A 14,660-nucleotide genomic window follows, 5' to 3' on the forward strand; every position below is an offset into this window, starting at 1 on the left:
TTAGATATGATATTATTTATTAATATAATATATTTTGTAATATATATATACATATATAAGTGAGTGCGTATGTATGTATATATATATATATACATATACATATATATATATATTTATACTTATATTTATATATCTATTCATTTATTTATTTATTCATTTACTTATATCTTTTATATTATCTTTTCTTCGTATCGTTAAACATACGTGAAACCCTGATAGATTGGGATTAGCTACATTATGTTTTGTCTTTCTCTACCACTCACTCTTTCTTTTCCTCTCTCTCTCTCTCTCTCTCTCTCCTCGTCCTTTCGCTCGCTCTCGTTAGATTTTTCATTAATGCTCTCTTCGCCACAAATGACGTACAATATACATTTATATAGCGCAAATTTCGAACTCACCGGTTCGGTGTACATATATCATCCTCTAAAAAGTACGCAAGTATCGTACTGTTTCTTTTATTAAAATCGTGGAATTTTTATTCGATCGAAAGAACGAACGAGCCGAAAGCGGTTACGGTTTTTATTCTCATCTCGAAAAGCAGATCGATAAGGGTGCTCGCTCGACGGTCCTGACCTGCCTCCACAACCACCGGCACACGATTTACCCCAAGTATTCTCCCAGACAGGCATGGATTAAGAAGATTCTTGCTCGAACCCTGGATTTTACTCTTCTATTTCGTTTCTTCCCCAATCTTTTGACTCTCTCTCTCTCTCCCTCGTTTCTTTTTTTTTTGATCTTTTGCACTCTCGGTCTATTTCTCTCTTTGCAGCGAGCCGATCCGATATCGCGGCAGCAAGACAAACGACGCGTCACGAAAAGTCGTTTATCATCGCGTGCCTCTCGCGTGCGATTTCGTCATTTTTATACGTCCCGGACACTCGACACGTCGTGCCAATACACGAGAAAGAGAAAGAGAGAGAGAGAGAGAGAGAGGAGATGGGGAGAAAAAAAGAAAAAACGTAACAAAGAATTTATACGCTAGCCTCGATGTTAATCAACTCGGTGATGAAGCTTTTGTGTCTCGTTCGAACGATCGGATATTCTTTCTTTAAATGAAAATAAAACGATCCATTATCCAAGAAAAATCGCATTCGCGTTTGAATGTTTTTCGACCTTTCCGAGATCATGGACGCGCGCTTATCCTTTTTCCGATCTTGCCTTTGATCTTTGGCGAATCGGAACATTTTCGAAAATTACTTCTCCCCTTCTGAATGTCGTTATTGAATGGTAGTAATATTGCAAAAATAGATTTTCTCGTGGTGCGTAAATTCGCGCGCGATGTGAGGTGTTTAGAGCCTTTTACTTTACGAGCACTTGCGCGTCCACATTCTTGCAAAAGTCGATCTCGAAACTATGTTCTCTTAAGGAGAAACTCGAACGATCTTGCGTGCTTTCGTGAACGGACGAACAGTCGTACATACACACCGATAAGCGGACAGACAAACCGACAGACATATAAAATACCGGAGAAGTACGTATATCAGCCCAATAAACATGCATTCGTATAAAAATGGAAAAAATGTTCGTCTCTCTTCGGACCGAGCTATACGTTGCCGTTAGCAAATTGAAATTCGTTTTATCGTTGACGCATTTCACTTCGCTTCGGACATCGTAAGACGACCATATAATCCGGGAGCATTTTACCATTTTCTTGTCTCTTATCTCGATTTCTTTTTTTTTTCTTTTTTCTTTTTCTATCTTATTTTTTAACATCGAAGATTTCAAACATCGACGCAAACTATAACGCAACTTACATCGTTGTCTATGGAAAAATATAATCGTACCATTCTCTTGTTCGCGTTTGATTTTATAACGAAACTCATATAAAGCTCGCAATTCAGACAACGAAATTTGCGCCGGGACGAAGAACGCTTAACGAAGAGAATCTAATCGTTGTCGTACTCGAACGTAGTAAGTTATTCTCTGCGCGCGCACACGCGCGTGTATACTTGTGTGTACCTGTGTGTTTCTATGTGCGCGGCCACTATTAAAACTACTTAATAAAAATTCGCAAAACGAACGGGATGGATCGGCTTACAGCGTTGGAATTTGCCGGACCATCGTGAACCTATATACCACTTATGTTTATCGTCGCGAGCACGCGACGCGAAGACGCACGGTAATTCGGTACTGGGCTAAAAAAACGACGAAAAAGCAGGAGCAGGCTCGGGGTCTGACCTGCCTCTCTTTTCGCAGGTGCATAACCTTCGAAGGTCGTCGCCGTGCGTATTACCACGCGAGCAACGTATACAGGCTGAGTTAATGACTACCGAAAATTGAAATAACTTTGTCGATCGACTACAGAAGAAACTATTTCCTTCTATGAAAAGCCGATAGTGCCGCGCGCGTTAATAACTTTGTATTAAACATTAAATCCGAAGCAATTATGACTAAAATTAATAAATAAGTGTTTCGATTAACAACGTTTATTGACTCACCCTGTATATGTGAAAGGGGAGATCAAGAGCGAGACTCGCGATAATGCTTAGGATAATGTTTATGATTCGAGGAGTTCGAGTCAAGGATTCGTCGGAAGAAAGCACAGTGATGCGGCACTATGACTATAGCTTCGATCATATAAATCTTCGCTTACTTCGAACTTTGTTCGTTCAATTGGCGTCTCGCCCTCGAATCGCACATACGCTCGAGCAATAAAAAGGAATAGCATGTAAAACGAATAGTAATTTATCATAATTCTACAGAAACGTTCAACATGGAATAATCTAGATACACGAACGATTAATATTTCTAGATCTTATAGAATTCATTAAAATTCGCATGTTTGTCCGAATGGCTACTGATCTTTCAAGAAGAATTCGATATGAATTAAATTGCATGTAACATTGCTTTCTTTGAGCTGTCGAAACGCTTCGCAAAATAAAAAGATATTGAGCTATCACGGTCGCTTAACATCAACTACGTATTAAAGGCTACGAGCGTATCTCTCGTTTAACTTCGTTCGCAAAGATTTTTTTAAAAAATGAGCGCAGGCTCGAAAGTTCTCTTTCCGATTTTCAACGTTTCCGCTTGTTCTCCATCGGACCAAATATTTCAAAGCATCGTAAACTTCTTTTTCTTTTATTTTTTTTTTGTATTTTTGTATTTTTGTATTTTTTTATTTTTTATTTTTTTTTTTTATTATTATTGTGCATTCATACGTCCACACTTTACAGAATTATATAAATTTTTACGCGCACCACGCTCTAGGATACATGTTCGTTAAAATTAACGAGGTTTTTTTTTTGGCACCGATGTCATGCTATGTCGATCAAACGTGAGTCTACGAGTTACGTATTCGTCCCTTTCGTATTCTATTTGTCTTCTTTTCATTCTTCGTTCGCGTCTTCGTCGATTACTAAAGAAGGAAAATAGGAATTTATTTGACCGAGAAAAGCAGGAAACACAGAAAGTTCACTAAAGCGTCACGCGATAGAAATCCTTTTCTTTCTCTTCATGCTCTTTTAGAAGCTCGCGAGAGCTCGGAAATGAGAAGACATCGTTAATTGCTTCCTTTCTGTTTCTTAACTGTTTCTCTTTCATTGATTCTTTCAAGGGGAAGCAGAAATATCGCCACTAATAGATCCATCTAGAACATATAAATTTGTTCCACGTTTTCTATCTCTAAAATCATAAAAATATTTCTATCGTCTCTCACATAGACGAAAGCGTGTCGTACACGCGTGATCAGCGGAATATCCCAACCGATACCAGGGCCTCGATTATACACTTAAGGGTGACAATCTCTTTGTTAATGACAATGAACAATTAATGATTAATCGGGATGAAAAATTGTAGAATCGAAGAATTGGAAGATAAGAAGTTAGATTATGATAACTCCGAGAATTAGATTTTCTTTTTCCAGTCTTAGGAACCGACGATTGGAGAAAATATAGATATATGTATGTACGTATATGTGTGTGTGTGTGTGTATATATATATATATATGTATATATAGTATATATATTGGGAGTAAGTAACGATTAGAGGGTGAACATATTGGGGTAGAGATGAGGTGGGGCCGGAGGAACGCAGGCTCGCACGAAACGTGATTCTCAACCACGATCGCGACTTGTAATTTTTTCTTCTTCGCACGGGGCCAAAAAGATCGATAGATTTTCTTCGAGTTCGATCTTCGATCTCTCGATCTTCTTCGACGCGATACGAAGGTATCTCCTCTGAAGCTGTTACTCTTTGTTTCATATCTTATGGGTTTCAAGTACTTTTGCGAGCCCGCCATGAAATATTTTCCAAAATTAGATTTATCTCTTTTTTTTTTTTTTATTCAATAACTTCTTAAAACGTCCTCTGTTTTGTCTACTTTTTTCTCATTTTCCCCTTAATTATATCTGAACAGTTTCATTTTTCTCTCTCTCTTTTACATTTATTCTTTTTATTTATTTATTTATTTATTATTTTTTTTTATTATTATAATTCTTAAAGAAATATAGATACGTATATGTAATAACTCTTGCATCCTCCCCGTATCCTCCCTCGCGAGAGATTCGTTTCTCGATTTTCCTTCCCCTTTTCTTATATCCTCACGCACGCGCGCACACGCTCGTTTCTTTTTCCTCTGTCTATTCGCACGTTTAAAACTGTACGCTGTCTCGTCGAAGACGAACGATTGTAACATTGCCCATAGAGGCTAATATTTTGGTTCTCGCGATATTTCAGTTCTCTCGAGATTAATACAAGGCGTATGTACGTAGGTACTTGCCAAGGCTCGTTCTACCCTTCCAAATGGACGTCCTTTCGAGGTTCTCGCAAAGGGCAGTATCTGATCAATACGTGGTACTTCGTATGAAAAGAGAAAGAGATGGAGAAAGAGAAAGAAATGGAGAAAGAGAAAGAGAGAGAGAGAAAGAGAAAGAGAGTGGGACAGAAGGGGAGAGAGAGACAAAGAGGGAGAATAGAAGGATGAGGAAAATGAAAATAAATCGGAAGAAACAGAACGGCGCGAAAGTTACGCGAGAGTATTTGTTCGTTCGAATAAAATCGTCGAATCAGAATTGGGCAGGTCGTTGCACGATTAAAGGAAAACTTCTGCGCGCGTGCGTACAATGGATCGAGGATCGAACATTCGCGATATAAAAAAGAAAAAAAAAAAACGCTCGAACGAACTCGAGTTAAATACGGTTCGATGCTCGATCCTTCCTTTCGACTCCATTCGCTTTTATCGATAAATTCTAGAACATACGTACGAATACGAAACTACGAAATATGCATAAATATTTTGTATATACGTATATAATATATTATGCTATCAATTATGCTCCATGATATAAATTACCATAATATAAACTAATGAAAATCATATGCTTCTTTTCGTCTCATAATATACCATCTCTTCGGTATTTATATACATATATAAATACATCATATGTATATTAATATTTTTAATTCATATATATATAATATATATATATTTTTTTTTATAAACTGATTATATCGTCATATATTCCTTTCATTTCTTTCATCGTCCTTTTTTCGATAATCGTTTACGCAGACACGTTGAATCGTTTTATGCGGAGGAGAAAAGTAATTATTAGAAAAGAAATTACACCCGTTCCCTCTTTCTATCTCTCCGTCTCTTTCTCCTTATTCCGTCGGGCCGAGCATTTCTCCGCATTTCTCGTTACAATTATGGAGTGCCATTGCGCGAGTCGTACGAGATTAAGATTTTTCTTTGTTTTAATCTATTTTTGAAACGACAGAAAACAATTTTAATCTGTCCTACTACGTTCGTCGCTGTTTAAAAAGAATCGATGTAACATGTGAGAATGTGAAAAATTCGCGTACCATAGAAGCGACTTTATTCGTTCTCTTTTATTTTCACCGGTATAAGTAGGCGCACAAAGACGAAAGCTGAGGATTCGAACGGAAATTTCGTTCCTCTTTCTTGCGCGACTCTTCACGCTTTTCGATCGTTCACGTTTTTAAAAAAGAGACTATCAGTCTTTCGTGGATCACAGAAAATTTGGATACGGTCTCGCGACTCTTTACGAGCGCGATTCCTCGCGATCGCTTATCGAAGAAAATAGGACGATGCTCCAAGATTCTTTCTATTTCCTCGCTCGAGATTAAAGGATGCTGCGTGAGAGAAATAGATCGAGCGCGCCGATCGAGTGCGCGAAAGAATTGAGAATAGCGGAAACGAAAGAAAGAAAAATAATGGACACTGTGCTTTAGAAGATAATATATATTTTCTTTCAATATTTTATGTATTCTACATACATAAAGCAATATATAAATATATTATCGATATTACGACACAATCGTTCAAATTAACACATATACGTTATTACAGGCAGGATATGCGATTTTCTGCAATTTTTACGAAATACCTATGACGAGTACTCTCTCGCGAACCCTTTCACGACGCGAGAGAGAAACCGATCACTAAGGAATTTTACAAAATATCCGATGCCACGCTCGATCTCTACGGCATACTCCATAAATATACATCATATATCGTAATATGTCATTATATAAGTCTAATATACAATCTCCGATAAATTATAAAAATATTATGACGATGTACTATAATCTGTTCCAGTCTATATCGCCCCATTGAATTACGTGCGATATTCAAAAACAGGAAGCTTAAACCAATTGAGACTCGAAGAGGGGAGTTTTTCTTATATTTTCTTTCCTCTTTTCTTCTTTTTTTGTGCTTTTTTCAATTTTTTTTTCATTTTTTTTTGTTTTTTCTTTGACGACATACTACGAAATAGCCACGCCGATTTATACTTCTCTCTCTCGGTCTTTTTTTCTCGTTATAATCTTTTTCTTTTTCTCTTTTTTTGTTTCTTTTTCGTTCATTTTTTTTTCTCGGCGAACTCGAGCGTACGCGAGCAACGAATCTACTTCTCTCAAGAACGACCGTTCTTTAAAACGTCTTATATGTAAAAGCGCCAACTAGATCGAAATTCGACGAGAAACGTCGGATTTCTCTATCGCCGAGTAAACATCGAAAGGGAAAGAGAATCCGATAGGTTAAGCGTGAAAAGCCCAAAGATGCGGTGGTCGCGATAAAGATCTTTTTCTTGTTTTATGGCACGTCGCGATGTTACTGGCTCGTTAAAAGCGATAATAGCTGTGCTCCGAGCGAGAGTGATAAAAGCGCGAAAGCGCACCGACGTCCCCTTTCGTGTCTTTTATTTTTCCCTCGCTTCTTCTCTCTACGTTCGGCATTTTTCTCTCATCTACGTAATCTCAAGTTTATCACAGTAGACATTCGAATGGATAAATAAACGGTATTGCCATCGGAATAGTGCGAATGCCCGTGGTTCTTCGATCGCGTCGATCGAAGATTATACGTATTTATTACTCGTCGACTCGATCGGCCGAACAAAATGTAAGTTTTCTTACGGACCGTTCGAGCATGAGAAAACGAAAGAAACCGGAGAAAGAAGCGATCGCTCGATGGTTCACGGGTCTCCGACTACTTGTCAGTCTTTTTGTAAATTTAATAGGGACGTCGTGGCGCGTCCATTGCTTCACCGAAATTTACGAGGAGAGAGAGAGAGAGAGAGAGAGAGAGAGAGAGAGAGAGAGAGAGGCGGGGCAGGAGCGAGGAAAATCGATAGGAGAGAATACGTTCGAGGATGGAGAGGTGGATGATCGGATAGACGGAAAGAGAGAAAATCGGGCGATGAGTTCATCGACGGAAAAAGAAAGGGAGAATGAGACGAGAAAGAGAATCGAGAGATTATCTTTTTTCTTTTTCTTTTTTTTTCTCCTTTCTCTTTCTCGTAGATAAAATACAAGATCGACGTGACTATGCCTCGCGATTCGTCAAGCGTCGCCGTATGATTCGTCATCGTCGTAACGGCCAAACACAAAAGTTCATACGCAAATCCATTCACCCTTGCACTTTTGACGAATGCGAATTTTTGCCTCTCGTCAAGACGTCTCATTCACACGGCTAGCGTACCTTAATTAATTTCATTTATTTATTGCTTTGAAATTCCGTATTGAAGACGCGTCGGTCTACCTCATATAGCCGAGGAAAAATATCATGGAGAATGATGTATGAGAGGAGTAGATGAAATGGATGGAAGAGGAGGGGGAGAAGGATGTGCTGTCAAAGAGGGAGAAAGGGCTCGAAGAGTATTTTCAACGGGAACATGATAATTATCTGGGGCACATCGTTAGACAATTAGTTAGACAATGACCATGTAATTCACGTAAAAATGATAGATTATTAGCGTATTAAATACCGTTAATATTTATATATATATATATGTATTTCTTTATACGTGTACGTGCTTGTATAAATATTTAAGTTCGTGTACGTGCGTGTGACTGTATGTGTATGCGCGTATGCGCGTATGCGTGTTCCTTCCCCTTGTCGCGGAGTGTTCGTGTTTCATTTTTTTTTACGCGTGTGCTGACGCACGCATCGTATGTCTCATTTTTTTTTTTTCTTAGGCCTTAATCACTCTCATCGCATACTTTGAAAGTATGCAAGAAGATCTTCGAACGTGCTTTTTTTCATCGAAGTCGTCCTTCCTTTAAAAATTCGGAATCCTTAAAAAGACAGCGCTTTAAACCGAATAAAAAGAAGAAAAGTATGTACGCGCGTATCTCGCGTCTTTTATGTGCCTCCTCTTTCCTCGCAGGAAGAAATCATCCAAAGATCGCTTTCTTTATTTATTTTCTTTCCTTTCATTTTTTATCTCTTATCCTTCTTCGTAGCGCCACGAGTCGAGACAACAAGACTGTTTGATTGTTTCCTCGCGAATGGACGTACAACGGTGCGAGTTTCGTCGCGAGCGACGAAGTCGAATTCTTTCGCTATCTCGTCCCTCTTTAACCTCTTTATTTCTCTCTCTCTCTCTCTCCCTCTCTTCCGAAAGCATCGTAAAATATATCAATCTCTTTTTTCTGCCGATCGTACATCTTTCGTTCTCACTCTCCTCCTCTCTTTCTTCTCTTTTACTTTCTGTATATATATAATATATCTATCCCTTTGATCAAGGAGCCCGGGTATATATATATATATATATCTATATATATATATATATAGCGATAATTAATAACGAAGATCTCTCGATGGTGATTAAACGGCGAGACTATTTGGACCTGCTCGAATGAGAACCAATCCACGCAATGGCCAAGCGACTACGTGCGACAAATTTTAAACGGCAATAAATTTTATTGCTTTTCCATTTCTTTTCTTTCCAATTTATTTTCTTTCGTGAGGACTGTGCGAAAATACTTTTTCCCGTTCTTCCTCTCTCTCTCTCTCTCTCTCTCTCTCTCTCTGTCTGTCTCTCCTTCTCTCTCTCTCTTTACTCTCTCCAACTATAACGAATCGCATGAACGAACCACCGTTATACACTGAATTATTATTATTTAATATTATTATTATTTATTACATCGTGTCGGATGTCGTGTATCCTATAGTGTCTTTACAAAAATATATATATTTATATATATATTTCAGCACGTTGCCTATTGAAAACCTATCGTTAAATAATACTTCTCGACATTGGTCCGGACGCGTCAAATGATTCGAGAACGATGCCAACGAATTGTCCAGCTAGTGTGAACAGAGCTTAATCGTACGCAAGACGGTATATCTTTTTTTCTCTTTCTTTCTCTTTTTGTTTTCTTTATTATAGTTTACTTGTACGTTCCCGATTTATAGTTATGTATCTTTTCTCTCCTGTTTAATCGCGTTCCTCACTTGCCGCTTTCCATGTTCTTTTATCGTGGATTGGCGTCCGTACTTTCGCACAATCGAGGACTTATAGTCTCCAAGAATTTCGCCTTGCATTTTATCAGCCCGCACAGTACGCGAGGACTCTCGTCTGACACAACACGCTGGTTAGTCCTCGCGACAGAACAGATCCGCTTTACTCTCTCCGCTATTCTTCGTTTCTTCTTCTTCTCCTTCTCCTTTTCCTTCTCCTGCTTTATCTCCTCTTTTCTTCCTTCAGCTGCAATATAGCGTCGTGTAGTCTCTTTGTGTATAATTATCATTCGATCTTCCGTCGTGAAATTTTTTTTATTTTCATCTTTCTCACGTTACGATAATCAGTCGAAAAGCTATTCGCATATCATATTCATATACGTTTGTAAATAAATATATATATATATACACGATAACGTTAAATATATATATATATATATGTATGCATATGTATGTACGTACGTGTATATGTGTGTATGTGTGTGTGTGTATGTACGTATAATATATAATATATATATACTATATGTATATGTATATAAATCACTTATTTGCACGAATCAATTGCATTTAGCCATTACTTCTTTTAGGTAATTAATACGATACGATTTAGCAAGCGAGCGAGCGAGCGAGCGATTTGGGAACGACCAAAACACATCTACGAGGCTAGAAACCTAATGGATGACCGTAATGAGCTTTCGTTTTGATCGCTTCTGTTTTTCTTTTTGCAACTGTTTCCTTTCCCATCATCCCTTCCTCCCTTGCTCGTTTACGCACGGTTACGATAATAGACAATAACACACAACACGACTGCCGGTGAGAAACTCATGGCGGCTGCCCTTCGTCCATAAGTCGATACGAAATATAATACATTTTTTCACAATTTTCTCTTCTGTATTTTTCCCTTCTCTCTTCTTTTCTCTCATTAATGCTTCATGCTATTGTGTATTCTCGACGAGACTCGCTTGGCTTATATCGTCATAACTTCCTCACACACGCAGCCTTAAATAAGTAACTATAGGCTATAGGAGCGTTGGGCAGTACATGGATCCTCTTTTCTTTTTTTCTCCCTCTATCATTCTCCTTCTCTTTTTTTTTTTGTCATTCTTCTCCCTTCTTTTTCTCTTTCCCCTTTCTTTTTTCTTTTTTGTTCTTTTAATCATTATCAAAGTGGTGCCGTCGCGTTTTTGGGCGTCGCTCGACGCGGCCGTAGATAGTAGCATCTGTATGTATCGTTTCTCTTTTTCTCTTTTTTTTTTTCTTCTTCTTTTTCCTTTTTACTTTCCTTACTATCTTCCTTCGCCTTACCGTCTTATGTGGGTTTAATTCGTAGCTATGAAAAGTCTCACGGTAAGCGCGGTACCTCGTTAAAACTACAGAACAGAGGAGAAAAATGGTACCAACTGCGATGTTTTACAAACGAGATGGGTAAAGGTGGCACGTGCTAGGTAGATAGGCGTATACGTAATGTGAGATTAACGTAATAGCTGCTCATTAAGGGCAACAAGTAACTCATTTTTTTTTTTTATTTTTGCGATATACGCGAAAGGAGGATAATCGCGAGGAAGATGCAAAGGGACGTTGAATTCTGTGATACTTTTGTCACAGGAAACATCGTGTAATTTTTTTTTCCTACGTTTAATGTACCACCGATCGATCCGTTTATTGCTGAAAAGATGCTGCCATTCGACCACAAGGAAAGACGTCCACTGTAGTCATATCGCTAATTAAAAATCTATGGTGTCTGATCTTACAGTTCTTTCTTAAGTATTAACACACTACATTGATAATAATTATATACTATATATACGTATATATATATACACATATATAATAAATATATATATATATATTTAATGTACGTTTACGTCAAATAGTATTTTTACTATTTTATTATAGCTTATGTCGGGAATGTGTATTACGAACGGGTCGATGTCCTCTAAATTCGCATTCTCGGGCTGCTCGAGAATTTCGAGAATAGTAAAACTCGTTGGATTGAAATCTCTGAGGATAATTATTACAAGGTTTCGGAATATAGTTTATACGGATAATATCAATCTGTAATTGTATCGTATCGCGACGAATGCGGTATGATCGTCGGTAATACTTCGTTACTCGTATTACTAGAATAATATGTATATATATATATATGTATGTATATATATATATATATATATATATATATATATATATATATATACTGATAGATATCTATATATCATACACAGAGCATAAGTATATAATATTCATCATCATATATATATATACATATGTGTATATATATATATATGTATGTATTTAGATTTAAATATTACTTTTAAACTTTTATAACGTTTCATAGATCGAAAAATAAATATAAAAATAAACCGGGCATTTAGGTATTAATATTTTGTATCAATAATCTTTTTATTCTCTCCATCTTCTTTCGTTCTCAGCCTATCTCCTTGTTACCCTCCTCGTTATCTCGCATTTCCGTCTGATTTGCTCATTGCTCTTTCCTTCGTTTCTAAATTTCGGCGTAAGATCTGACCAACGAACGTTTTCTTTTGCATAATCTCGCGTTAACGCGTCTATTTTCCTTTCGTGTCGTTCGAAGATTCGTTCGATTGTGCGTTGTTGAATCGATAAAAATTCATCGTTGACCCCAAGAAAACTAATAATATCTTAACATCTCCCGTTTTCCAGTCTCTCTTATATATCTTAATAAAATATCTCGACGTGCTGCCGTCTAAGCCGCCTGTGTCTAATAAGAAATGAAATTATTCAAATATTCATATATTGCTTCTATGAGCGATGCCCTTGGAGAGCACGTGGCATCGTCCTACTAGTTCAACAATATTTCGCTTCGACGACGTCTTATAATTGCAACCTTTTCCGATCACGAACTCGTTCGCGTGTAGTTCGCGTCGTTCGTTCATCGAGACACTTAACGCCGACGATCGTATATCCCCCACGTTGAGGCCAACACAAATCATATATAATATATATGTCCCAGCATATCGCGAATTCGTACGCCAGTTCATCGATTACGATAAATAAGATTTTTTTCTTTTTTCTACTTTTATCCTTCGTCGAGCATATCTCAACGCTCCACGAAAAGGTATAAAATTAATTATTCTTTATCATATTACACAGCGTGTTTCATACATCATACATACTCGCTCGATTCTTCTTCTTCTTCTTCTTCTTCATCTTTTTTTATTTTTTTAATTTTTTCTTCATATTTTCCTTATGGTCTCCCCATCGAGTTTATTCTCTCTTAAATATTAATTTTTAATAACACTGCGCGCGTCTGTTTTTTTTTTCTTTTTTTTCCCTTTTTTTTGCTTTTTTTTCTTTTTGTAGTAATTTCAAGTCGTCATCGCGAAACATCGCACTTTTTTTTTTTCCTTAACCGGGCAGCGAGTTGGATTTATCCACTCGCCATGCGGCTTCATCCCTTAAACATCTACATACTTATATGAATATATTTGGATCGATACATATTATGTATAATCGTGTTGGTATGTTCACACGTGCAAACAATATTCACTCGAACGCACGCACGACGCGCGTTTCTTCGTGTGTATGTATGCGTGTATGTTACGCTTTTACGTGTCTCTATGCGGCTGAGTGTGTGTTTGCGTGTCCGTTTATTACCTCGATGGATACAGCAATAGTAATATGCTAGCCGAAAAGCTAGGGATTAACTTTTTTTTTTCGTAACGCGTCGTATCGACAAAATGCTCTATCACCTAGATTATAGTTATCATAGTAAAATAGAAAAAATCCCATTCTTAAACGAGATTACTATTCTATGCTCTATTACTAATAATAATAATAATAATGATAATAATAATAATAATAATAATAATAACAACAATAATAATAATGATAATAATAATAAGAATAAGAATAATGATAATAATAATGATAATCATAGTAATAATAATTAATAATTAATAATATATAAATATCTATATGTTACGCGCATTACGACACACATACATAAGACACATAGACAATGTACATGATAATATTTGTAATACAATCGTGTCGCGTATCTCGTTCTCTCGCCAATCAGATCCCTGATCGATCGTGTTCGATTTCACCAATTTCGCGTGTATCTTTTTTCAAGTATCTTTTTCGTACCATTTAAAGGATCCATCTCCTGACGCTCGTTCGTCGTCTCTTTATCGGTTCGTTGGTCGATTAGAGAACGATCAATGAGCCGTGCAAGAGAAAAGGAGTCGTTCTACCTAGCGGACCCTTTGCCTCGAATTAATCGCACCACGTAAAGCGGACAGGATGTAGTACGAAGATTAATTGCGATAAATTAGACAGAGTCGATTAATCTTCTGTACGCCGATGCTGAACTCGTTGCACCCATTCATTCGACACGTTCGATCGCACCTGTGCGGAAAATAATGTTGCGGCTAGCGTTTACAAAGACCGCACGCGCCGGCATGAATTTTGAACGTCGAACGAATCACACGTGACACGTTCTTTAGTCTATCGCGAAAAAAAAACGAATTTTCAAGTTTCACTATACGTGAGTCCTGTAGATAAACTATCGGCATACGTGTAAGCTGCAATAGAATATAATCCTAGGATTTTCATTGATTTGTAATTATTTAAACCTTAAGCACTTAAAGCGTTAAGTCCATATAAGATATCGTCTTTTTTTTTCATGACGAGCGAAGTGGACTTTGAACGGAATTCATAGTCGTGCTTCACTCGCTACGACGTAACTCTTTGTATTTATTACCGTCGAAACAACTCGACTACGTAATAAAAATCGACGCTCGAGCAGAACACAAAAGTTTATAAAGCATTACCGCATCATCGCCCCTCTCCTCGATCTTTACATTTTTCAAACACATTTTTTCTATGCTAATCACATCTGGATATATGTATATATATACAGACACACACACACATATATATATATATGCACTCGTATGAACAAAGAAGACAACAAATC

At 37.3% G+C, this 14,660-nt stretch overlaps 1 protein-coding gene across 1 annotated transcript in view; it reads right to left on the bottom strand.

Moving 5' to 3' along the window:
- Positions 1-14,660, bottom strand: part of LOC127071953 (RNA-binding protein MEX3D) — a 64,659-nt gene continuing 49,999 nt past the window's right edge. Inside the window, exon 2 of the mRNA XM_051011835.1 lies at positions 1-14,660. This exon is cut by the window's right edge and continues 15,803 nt beyond it. The gene's annotated coding sequence lies outside the window, so the exon portion shown is untranslated.

The sequence above is a fragment of the Vespula vulgaris genome, chromosome 1 (assembly GCF_905475345.1).
Source record: "Vespula vulgaris chromosome 1, iyVesVulg1.1, whole genome shotgun sequence".
Lineage (NCBI taxonomy): Eukaryota > Metazoa > Arthropoda > Insecta > Hymenoptera > Vespidae > Vespula > Vespula vulgaris.